Below are 12,136 nucleotides of genomic sequence, written 5' to 3'. Positions count from 1 at the left end.
AGAGGTTGTTGTCCTGGCACCACACTACCAGTTCTCTGACATCCTCACTATAGGTTGTATCGTCGTTGTCGGTGATCAGGCCTACCACTGTTGTGTCGTCAGCAAACTTAATGATGGTGTTGGAGTCGTGTTTGGCCACGCAGTCGTGGGTGAACAGGGAATACAGGAGGGGACTAAGTGCACACCCCTAAGGGGCCCCAGTGTTAAGGATCAGCATGGCAGATGTGTTGTTGCCTACTCTTACCACCTGGGGGCAGCCCGTCAGGGAGTCCAGGATCCAGTTGCAGAGGGAGGTGTTTAGTCCCAGAGTCCTTAGGTTACTGATGACCTTTGTGGGCACTATGGCGTTGAACGCTGAGCTGTAGTCGATGAACAGCATTCTTAGTGGAGTGTGGTTGAGTGTGGAGTGTGGTTGAGATTGTGTCATCTGTGGATCTGTTGGGGCGGTATGCAAATTGGAGTGGATATACGGTGTCCGGAAGGATGCTGTTGATGTGAGCCATGACTAGCCTTTCAAAGCACTTAATGGCTACTGATGTGAGTGCCACCGGGCAGTAATCATTTAGGCAGGTTACCTTCGCTTCCTTGGGCACAGGGACTATGGTTGTCTGCTTGAAACATGTAGGTATTACAGACTCGGTCAGGGAGAGGTTGAAAATGTCAGTGAAGACACTTGACAGTTGGTCCGCGCATGCTTTGAGCACACGTCCTGGTAATCTGTCTGGCCCAGCGGCTTTGTGAATGTTGACCTGTTTAAAGGTTTTGGTCACATCGGCTACCGAGAGTGTTAGCAAACAGTCATCCAGAACAGCTGGTGCTCTCGTGCATGCTTCAGTGTTGCTTGCCTCGAAGCGAGCAGAAAAAACGCATTTAGCTCATCTGGTAGGCTCACGTCACTGGGCAGCTCGCGTCTGGGTTTCCCTTTGAAGTCCGTAATAGTTATCAAGCCCTGCCACATCCGACGAGCGTCAGAGCCGGTGTTGTAGGATTCAATCTTAATCCTGTATTGACGCTTTGCTTGTTTGATTGTTCATCTGAGGGCATAGTGTAATTTCTTATAAGCGTCCGGATTAGTCTCCCTCTCCTTGAAAACGGCTGCTCTAGACTTTAGCTCGATGAGGATGTTGCCTGTAATCCATAGCTTCTGGTTGGGATATGTACGCACAGTTACTGTGGGGACGATGTCATCGATGCACTTATTGATGAAGCTGATGACTGATGTGGTGTATTCTTCAATGCCATTGGATGAATCTCTGTACATATTCCTGTCTGTGGTAGCACAACAGTCCTGTAGTGTCGCATCCGCGTCATCTGACCACTTCTGTATTGAGCGAGTCACTGGTACTTCCTGTTTTAGTTTTTGCTTGTAAGTAGGAATCCGAAGGATAGAATTGTGGTCATATTTGCCAAATGGAGGGCGCGGGAGAGCTTTGTATGCATCTCTGTGTGTGGAGTAAAGGTGGTCTGGGATTTTTTCCCCCTGGTTGCACATGTGACATGCTGGTAAAGATTTGGTAAAACTGATTTAAGTTTGCCTGCATTAAAGTCCCCGGCCTCTAGGAGTGTTCTTCTTTGCTTGTGGGCTTATAGAGTTGATTGAATGCGGTCTTAGTGCCAGCTTCACTTTGTGGTGGTAAATAGACGGCTACGAATAATACAGATGAGAACTCTCTTGGTAGGTAGAGTGGTCAACAGCTTTTCATAAGGTACTCTACCTCAGGCAAGCAATACCTCGAGACTTCTTTAGTATTAGACATCACGCAGGCTGTTATTGACAAAAAGACACACACCCCCACGCCTCGTCTTACCAGAAGTAGCGTCTCTGTTCTGCTAGTGCATGGAAAATCCCACCAGCTCTATATTGTCCGTTTCTTCGTTCAGCCACGTCTCGGTGAAACATAAGATGTTACAGTTTTTAATGTCCCGTTGGTAGGATAATCTTAAAAGTAGGTCATCAATTTGATTTTCTAACGATTGCACGTTAGCAAGGAGAACGGAAGGCACTGTCAGTGATCTGTTAGTGCCTACAACACTCTGAATGTGTCTACAGACTTCTAGGGCTGGATTTCAATGGAAACCACAATAGCAATGTTTACATAGAGTGGTCACTCCTTTAAAAGTTGCGAGCTTACACCGTGGGACTTAGAGGTAACCAGCGTCACGGCTTCATTGCTCCAGACCACCGCAAGGGGAAGTTAGAGCACTCATTATGCATTTGGGTCCCAAGGTTTTTAAATGACCAATCATATTGAGTGTTTCCAATGACAAATTTGACGCAAGCCACCCATCCCTGATGACTTTCTTCAGCAAAGATGGCTGACAAAACATTACAGTGGAAGCAAATATAAGTAATTATAACGTCATAACGAGCCAAGCAAAAAATGTACAATTGAGAGGAATATGTTAGTTAATGTAGAGACAAACGGTTGTGCATATTTTTTTGTCATAAAGTTGATTTACAAAAATGGCTGTTTAGCAAGTTAGCTGACTAGCTAACATCAGCCAGCTAGGTAGCTGGTGTTATGACATGAGTATGACATTGTAATTCGTGTTGTTTAATGTTTTAGGGACTCCTGAATAAACCAGTAAACCAGGCTGTCGTCTTGGGAAACAGTAGATGTAAAGAATCTAGAAGCTAAAGCATTTACTGCAAATTAAATGTACATTTTGTCACGACTTCTATCGAAGTCGATGCCACTCCTTGTTCGGGCAGTGCTCGGTGGTCTTCTAGCCATCATTGATCCATTTGTAATTTTCCTTTGGTTTTGTCTTGTTTTCCTACACACCTGGTTTCAATCCCATTCGTTACCTGTTGTGTATTTAACCCTCTGTTTCCCCTCATGTCTTTGTCAGAGATAGTTTGTTGTTCAGTATTCGTGTTGTTTGTATTGGTGCCCGACGGGTCCTCGTACCCACTTTGTTTTATAGTATTCATGGTTTTGGAGTTGGTTTTTTTTCAAGTTATTAAACCACTCCATTCTACTAAGTTTGATTCTCCTGTGCCTGACTTCCCTGCCACCTATACACACACGACTCTGACACATTTGTGTAAGCTTGCCTTTCCATGCAACGCAGCTGAAGTAGCATAGCTAGCTAACTAGTTACTGTAGTGTATTTGTGTACAAAGTACTACCCGTGAACACATCCGATGCCTTTTCTCCTCTTTTACAAACACATGATTGGGACAACTGACAAGATACTCTTACTGTACCTGTGTGATTGCAGAATAACAATCCAATTCTTTGCAAGAACAATGTAGAAAACAAAAACACAACTGAGACGAAATGTATCCTTTAGTTTGGCAAACGTACATTTCAAGGTGATTCTATAATCTTTTCAGCACTCCAAATGACAAAGCTGATTTGGGGTATTTTGTATTTTCTCATTTCAGTAAGAAAGTCAATCCTAAAGTGGTTAAAGAGAGATCACTTAACCCTGGCTAGATGTAGCTTTCCACAGTCATCTAAAAAGGTCTGAGCAATAAATGTTAGCAAAAAGTAAGTTCACATCCCTAAAGCCGATATGAAAGCCTGTCCACAATATTGAGACACATCCAAGTGCATTTTGATAGAGCAGATATTCATCCCTTTCCCTAAAACAGATGGCTGTGCTCATTGTGCTGATTTCTGTCACCAGCATTTAAGATGTTAGACAATTAGCACTATCTATGGACTGGAGCAATAAATTGACTGTTACTGCTGTTTATCGGATATCAGGCGTTTTGGACAAATGTTCCCCTTGCTGTCTTCACTCAGTATGGCAGCTCTTAATGGATTGGAACTTTAACCTCTCAGAGGGGGGAAACACGATGGGGGGTTAAAATAAAAAGTAAAGTGGTCAATTATTCATGAGTGATGCCTTCCCATTTTCAGCTGTCAGTTTGTACACATTAACATGATCTATTCTGCTCCTCTCTAAATAACAGGCTTCTGTCTGATGTTTGTCAGTCACAATATGCAAAGACTACATAGAGCTGAGCAGTGACCTCTGTTCTCTCACAATTAAACTGTGCTTAAGATAACTAGTGACACCCAGCAGAATGAGGGGAAAACAGTGCATTAGATTCACAAAAATATGTTTGTTGTGTCTGGGATCATAACGGCACAGCCAGCAAAAGTGCCACTATAGAATGAAGATAGTTTGAATAGATAGAGCTCTTTGGCACAGTGTTTGCATGTGGAAGATAAGTGTCAGTCAGCACCACTGAGTTGTTTATGGACTCGTTTGACCACCTGTACTGATATGCTCTGCCAGAACAGAGTGGGGGAGAGAATAAGCACCCTCACATATCCTGCTTACACATGATTCAGAAACTAGAGCTAACCGTAGAAAGCAGCTAAGGTCTTGCAAACAGAGTATTTAAAGAAATAAAAACTTTTTCAATACTGTGGATGATTGCCCTCTTCACAACGAGACTGGATTCTTTTTTCACATTGCAATAAAATTGCAAAATTCCAGCTGTTAAGAATAGTTAGTTTAGACTGTGTGGGAAGCGTTTACATGGGTAACCCAGTGCAGTTCCACGAAATCAACAACAGCCAACATTTTCTAGGAATTACTACAGTACTTTAAGGCAGGTCTTCTAAGGCTCTAGTCAACAGCACAGTGTGTTTCCATTAGCAGCTGTTTTACTGTGGTAGAAATCCTGTCAAGTAGAGTAGTCGTAGGCCTCCATCAGCCGTGGCTGAAGCCTACTGGAAAACCTAGATTGAGGTCTTAATTCTCAAGTGTCTCCTGGACATCTGGTAATATCGTTTTTAAATCCTTCATTTACATTGGAAGATTAAGACAAGACAGACTCTTGAGAGGTCTTTAACCATATTAGTTACAGCTTTCTCAGGTGCAAGATGAAGTTGCTGACTTTAAAATCAAGTTTTGGGTCTCCTTTGCTGGGGTTTGCCCATAAACCGTTTTAATTTCCTGTATCAGAACTAGCAGGTGTTTAAGAATTCATTATTCCACCAAGCTTTTAAGACAAAGTGGTCTCAGGTTAATCCTACATGGAAATTGAATCCATTAAAATATTCAAATGAAGAAATACCAGCTGTGATAACCCTACCCAGATACATGCACAGTGCATACGGAGTTGACTGGTCTCCATTGCATGTCACCATGTGCCATTAACACCACCGGGCTGAGCAGTCATATTCAAATGCAGTTCAGTCACTCAATGCATGTGATTTATTGCACTGGTTAGTGCAGCATGTGGGTGAATCTCTCTTTGAGTGCCCAGGGGTCAAATGGCTAACCACAGGCCTGGCTCAGCCTCAGAGTAGGCCTAATGACAGGGTCTGGGGGTACCAGGGTGGAAGAGGGGCCCTATTATCTCTGACTGACAGGCCCCAGCTCAATGGGCTCTAATTGGTGGTCAGCGCCGCCCCTCCACTCCTCCTGCTCAGCAGCAGCTCCTCCTCCCACTTTACCACGCCATTAAGTTCCTCTTGTTGGAGGGCCTGAGGAGAGCTCATATACCCAGGATAATGGAGACAGATTTATTCCTCAACCTTATTCATGACGTATTCCAGTCTAATTACAAAGACTTTTGGAGGTAACTGCTTGTAAAGCATCAAACTGACCACATTCATTTAATATAATTTTTACAGTAAAGATTACATTGCGTAAGTAAGTGAGCACTCAAAAAATACTATTATAGTGCTAGGTATGAAGAACTCAATTTACTCCCTTCACGGGAACACCGACTGATATAGAATATTACAAAATATATGCTAATAGAAAAAAACCTGCATCTCTTGATAAAAAAATGAAATTACCCACACAGTAAGCATACACATAATATACACACGGTATAGGAATATGTCAACTGAACAGAAGACAGCTTGAAAATAGGTGTGCATCATGTCATAATACACACAAAATACATAGCCATTTAATCACTGCTATAATCTACACATGGCTGCTCACAGTCACACAAGCCTAAATAGGAAGTCTAGTAACAATCAATGCAATGATGTTTACTGGCTGCCTGCCTGACTTCTTTCCCCAAAGGCTGTAAGATTCCCTCGACAGTATTGGGTGGCAGCAGAGAGTTGACTGATTAGATATTATTTTCAAATTGAATTTGGCCACGTTATTTGTTCTAGTGCAAATTCAGACATTTGAGAAATCATCTCAATTGAATATTACTCGCTTGTATTTTGTCAACTGAGAATATAGAAGTGGAAACTACACATTAGAAACTTTGCAGATAAGAGAAAATAGTTTCTCAAAATGTCACCAACTCTTTTAACATGAAACTACTTGAGAAATGCTGTGTGCATATGCATATGAATAACACATTGTTGCATGATTGAGAAGATACTTGATCCAATTATTCCTTTTGAAAAATCACTTGAGCGAAGTTAAAAGGCATTGCCATACTGTAGGAAACAAAATGGAAAGTTCTAGACAGTATCTGACAACCACAATAATCTAACGCTGACATTATAATATTCATGTTAATGTTACATTATTTATATACAATTTAATTTGTGACATTTCTTGATATCTTTAAAGTATGACATGTCATATCTTTGCAGAGTGATTTCCTGCCTTGCCCTTGAGACAGCAGGCTGTGAAGCCCTGGGGGGCTTGCCTTGCCTTCCCAGCCCCACTCAATTCACATTTCCATGAAGCCCATAGATCTTATACAGAAAAAAACTATATTCTGTTCTGAGTTTGAGGCATCAACTCAGTAACATACATTACATTATGGACATGGCTCATTGTCTAATAGCTGTCCTGTGCAGTGAAAAGAGCCCAGCAGCTTTACAAAGTAATCTGCCTGTCTGTCAATGTAAATAGCTACAACACTAAGCACGCCCATAAAGCTGCATATGAAACAGGGAAAGAGGACAACTCACCTCCGAGAGTTATTCCATTGCTTGGCGACTGGAGGGAAAAATACCAGTGAACTCCGTCTTCAGTGAAAGCTCCTCATCGTACCAAGCAGAATAAGAGAACCATGCTGGCAGAAATCCTGGCAGATTCCTCTGTGTCCTCCACTCCCATTTCTTCTGTGGCGGTTTGAGCATGACACAAGGGCCGCTTAGAGAGTGCAGGAAGTAGAAACATTAAAGCCGGGGCTAGTCACACTACCTGGAACTCGTCTTCATTTCACCCAGAAGATAGTAGACTGTGGATACCTGGCTTGGCACTCTATCCCAAACAAACACACACACAGGGTTTTCAGCCATGTAACCCTGAGTCGGGCCCTGCCTTTGAAATGCTTTCTACCCCACAACACAAGACGGTTTTTATTATCTTCACAGTCGCAGCAATGCCTAGCTTTAAAAGCTACTGATTTATTTTTTCCTTTAGCCTCCCACACAAAGGAAGGGCATTTTGTAAATGACTTGCTCGTTTCAGACCAACAAAAGGTACTTTCATTGAAACCCCCCCCCCCCCCCCCCCCAATTTGATTTTGCTCAAATTTGATTACATGGATTGAAAAAGGGAAAGAAAAAGGAGGAAATAAAAAAAACAGATGGCGTCCTCATTCAGTGCCCTGAAAGGCTTTATCTATGTGCCTTTATAAACTGTGGCAATCCAAAGCGTTTCAGTTGGCTAAAAAAAGAACTTGACAAAATTATTGGTTTGCCATATCTTACACAACTGACATGAGCAACTCAAAGAAAAGCCTTTTCTCTCCCACTGTCTTTCAGTGAATCGCCTGCCTAGATCAAAATAATAGAAACAAAGTATTTCATTAGAAATTATAGTTGGATATGAAATAGGCTGTCATATTAATAGCAACCTGCCTATGGCCTTCAGTATGTTCTATTCACCTAGACAATAGAAGAGTGGGGGGCATGAATTGAGCCTTTCATTCAAGCCTGATCAATTTTCCATCACCAACACAGGAAAGGATTAAATGAATAATGAAACTCCGGATTGGTCTGCAGAGCACCCCCACCCTTACACACAATACAAAACGGTTCAAACTCAACAAAAACAACTTTTCATAACACAAAAAAAGATGCATTCTTAAATGAGAGAAAGAGTCACAGAGGGCTGTATAATTCTTTCTATGGCCACAATAGGCATTTCAGCCTACTTGTTTTTCATTTGTGGGTAACTACAGGCTTGTGTCTATCACGCTCACAGAGGAGAAAGAGTGTAAGTGAACAAGATAATTAAAGATGTTGTTCATCCCCAGATGGCTGAAAGTTGTTGAACCTGAAACCTGTTGGATAGCCACACATTTTCACATTACACACTTTCTCAAATCAAATTCTGTGCACCATGAGGTATGACAAGGAGGACTGGTGCTACAACGTTTCATAGAGCAGCTGTGTTCTTAGTGTAGTCTGAGATAAATCAAATAAAAAAATCACAGCTTATTTTACTAATACTTTCCCTGGCTAGCTCTACTGTTGCTGAACAAAAAATGTATCCTGTCTGATCTACATTTTTTAAGTCAATCCAACAAAATAATTCTGAGGTAAGTTGATCTACTATTTCTTCATTTAGAAAACGTTATACAGTACCAGTCAAACGTTTGGACACACCTACTCATTCAAGGTTTTTCTTTCATTTTTACTATTTTCTACATGATTTACAGGTTATTACCATCAGAAAGTAATTACTTTTTGTAGAACTTTTGTATAAAATGGGTATACTCTGCTCAACACTGCTTATCCAAGGACAAATTATATTTTACTTTCCACTCCGAATACCACTTCTCCGCCTGGGCAGCAGGTAGACTGGCAGGTAGAAATACACCTAAAGGATTGGGCAAGTAACCAAAAGACAAGAAAACAAAGACAAAAAACAATCAATGCAGAAGCGGGGAAGAGAGCAGGGGAACTGACAAATATAGGGGAGGTAATAGCAGGTGATGAGTGAGTCCAGGTGAGTCCAATATCGCTGTTGCGCATGACGAGGGAAAGCAGGTGTGCATAATGGATGATAGGAGTGAGTGATGCAGGGCAGCCTGGCACCCTCAATTGCCGGGGAGCGGGGGAGAGAGAACAGGAGCCGACGTGACAGTACCCCCCCTCTAGGGGCGCCACCCGGCATCCCAACTGGGCGAACTGGCTGAGACATGGGCGCTGGGCAAGCCGGTTGGGGCGTGGAAGCCCAATGAACCGGCAGGTGCGTGAGAGCCTGGCGAGCCGGCTGAGGCAAGACGCCTGTCGATCTCGCTGCAGAGAGGGAGCCTGAAGATCCGGTGCAGTGTGACGTAGGATGGGAAGCCGCCGAGCCAACCGAGGCAAGGAAACCTCTCGAGCCAGCCAGGGCGTGAAAGCCCGACAGGCTGGCTTAGGCACCCCCGGTTCCATCGGCGGCACAATCCACCCCAACGTCACCAACAAAACAAAAAACAAACAAAAAAACTCCTGGACTGGTGGGGTGAACAAGAACTGGCGATCCAGCTGAGGCCCGATGTGGGATGGGCGCCATCCAGCCAACCGGGGCAAGGAAACCTCTCGAGCAAGCTAGGGTGTGGAAGCCCAACGAGCTGGCTAGGCACCCTCGGTTCTATCTGTGGCAACCCAGAGCTGATGCCACCATACCAACCGAAACACCAGTACTCCCCGATGCTTCGTGTGATAGCTTCTGCATTCTGTCACATGTGATGACACTGGAAGAGACGATGCAGGTACGGGCTATCAAACATTTAATAAGGAACGGACATGGAGCGAGACAGGAACAGCGTCAGCGTACAAGAAAACAAAGACAAAAAACAATCAATGCAGAAGCGGGGAACAGAGCAGGGGAACTGACAAATATAGGGGAGGTAATAACAGGTGATGAGTGAGTCCAGGTGAGTCCAATGTCGCTGATGCACGTGACGAGGGAAGGCAGGGGGGGGGGCAGACGTGGCAATTTCATTAGTAAAGATTGAAAAAAGTAAGGGGACTAGACAGCTGCCCTGGGTAATTCCTGATTCTACCTGCATTATGTTGGAGAGGCTCCAAGAAAGAACACCTTCTGTGTTCTTTTAGACAGGTAAGTCTTTATCCACAATACAGCAGGGGGTGTAAATCCATAACACATATGTTTTTCCAGCAGCAGACTATGATCGATAATGTCAAAAGCCACACTGAAGTCTAACAAAACAGCCCTCACCATCTTTTATCATCAATATCTCTCAGCCAATCATCAGTCATTTGAGTAAGTGCTGTGCTTGTTGAATGTCCTTCCTTATAAGTTTTCTGAAAGTCTGTTGTCAATTTGTTTAGTGTAAAATAGCATTGTATCTTGTCAAACACCATTTTTCCCAATAGTTTACTAATGGCTGGTAACAGGCTGGTTGATTACCTATTTAAACCAGTAAAGGGTGCTTTACTATTCTTGGGGGACTTTTGTAGATGGGTGAAATATATATATTTTTATCCATTTTGCATTCAGGCTGTAACACAACAAAATGTGGAATAAGTCAAATGGTATGAATACTTTCTGAAGGCACTATTTCTATAAGGACACAAGGCAAGACCCAAATGCAGACAGAAGAAGCAGATGGTTGAGCTACGATATTTATTCATCCAAGGGGTAGGCAACAGGTAGGTCGGGGACAGGCGAGAGTTCATAAACCGGGTCAGAGTCCAAAACAGTACCAGACGAAGGGCAGTCTTGAGGTCAGGCCAGGCAGGGGTTCAGTATCCAGATCCGAGTCCAAACAGTACAAGGGATAGGCAGGCTTGAAGACAGAACAGGCAGAGTGGTCAGGCAGGTGAGTTCGGAGTCAGGACAGGCAAGGGTCGAAAACAGGAGGACTAGAACCAAAAGAGACTGGGAAGAAATAGGAGCAAGGAAAACCGCTGGTTGACTTGACAAACAAGACGAACTGGCACATAGAGACAGGAAACATAGGGATGTATACACTGGGGATAATAAGCGACACCTGGAGGGGGTGGAGACAATCACAAGGACAGGTGAAACAGATCAGGGTGTGACAATTTCTGAAAAATATATATACAGTGCCTTGCGAAAGTATTCGGCCCCCTTGAACTTTGCGACCTTTTGCCACATTTCAGGCTTCAAACATAAAGATATAAAACTGTATTTTTTTGTGAAGAATCAACAATAAGTGGGACACAATCATGAAGTGGAACGACATTTATTGGATATTTCAAACTTTTTTAACAAATCAAAAACTGAAAAATTGGGCGTGCAAAATTATTCAGCCCCCTTAAGTTAATACTTTGTAGCGCCACTTTTTGCTGCGATTACAGCTGTAAGTCACTTGGGGTATGTCTCTATCAGTTTTGCACATCGAGAGACTGAATTTTTTCCCCATTCCTCCTTGCAAAACAGCTCGAGCTCAGTGAGGTTGGATGGAGAGCATTTGTGAACAGCAGTTTTCAGTTCTTTCCACAGATTCTCGTTTGGATTCAGGTCTGGACTTTGACTTGGCCATTCTAACACCTGGATGTGTTTATTTTTAAACCATTCCATTGTAGATTTTGCTTTATGTTTTGGATCATTGTCTTGTTGGAAGACAAATCTCCGTCCCAGTCTCAGGTCTTTTGCCGACTCCATCAGGTTTTCTTCCAGAATGGTCCTGTATTTGGCTCCATCCATCTTCCCATCAATTTTAACCATCTTCCCTGTCCCTGCTGAAGAAAAGCAGGCCCAAACCATGATGCTGCCACCACCATGTTTGACAGTGGGGATGGTGTGTTCAGGGTGATGAGCTGTGTTGCGTTTACGCCAAACATAACGTTTTGCATTGTTGCCAAAAAATTCAATTTTGGTTTCATCTGACCAGAGCACCTTCTTCCACATGTTTGGAGTGTCTCCCAGGTGGCTTGTGGCAAACTTTAAACAACACTTTTTATGGATATCTTTAACAAATGGCTTTCTTCTTGCCACTTCCATAAAGGCCAGATTTGTGCAATATACGACTGATTGTTGTCCTATGGACAGAGTCTCCCACCTCAGCTGTAGATCTCTGCAGTTCATCCAGAGTGATCATGGGCCTCTTGGCTGCATCTCTGATCAGTCTTCTCCTTGTATGAGCTGAAAGTTTAGAGGGACGGCCAGGTCTTGGTAGATTTGCAGTGGTCTGATACTCCTTCCATTTCAATATGATCGCTTGCACAGTGCTCCTTGGGATGTTTAAAGCTTGGGAAATCTTTTTGTATCCAAATCCGGCTTTAAACTTCTTCACAACAGTATCTCGGACCTGCCT

Source organism: Oncorhynchus nerka, linkage group LG17 (genome assembly GCF_034236695.1).
Source record: "Oncorhynchus nerka isolate Pitt River linkage group LG17, Oner_Uvic_2.0, whole genome shotgun sequence".
Classification (NCBI taxonomy): Eukaryota; Metazoa; Chordata; class Actinopteri; order Salmoniformes; family Salmonidae; genus Oncorhynchus; species Oncorhynchus nerka.
Note: the sequence above shows the minus strand (reverse complement) of the source record.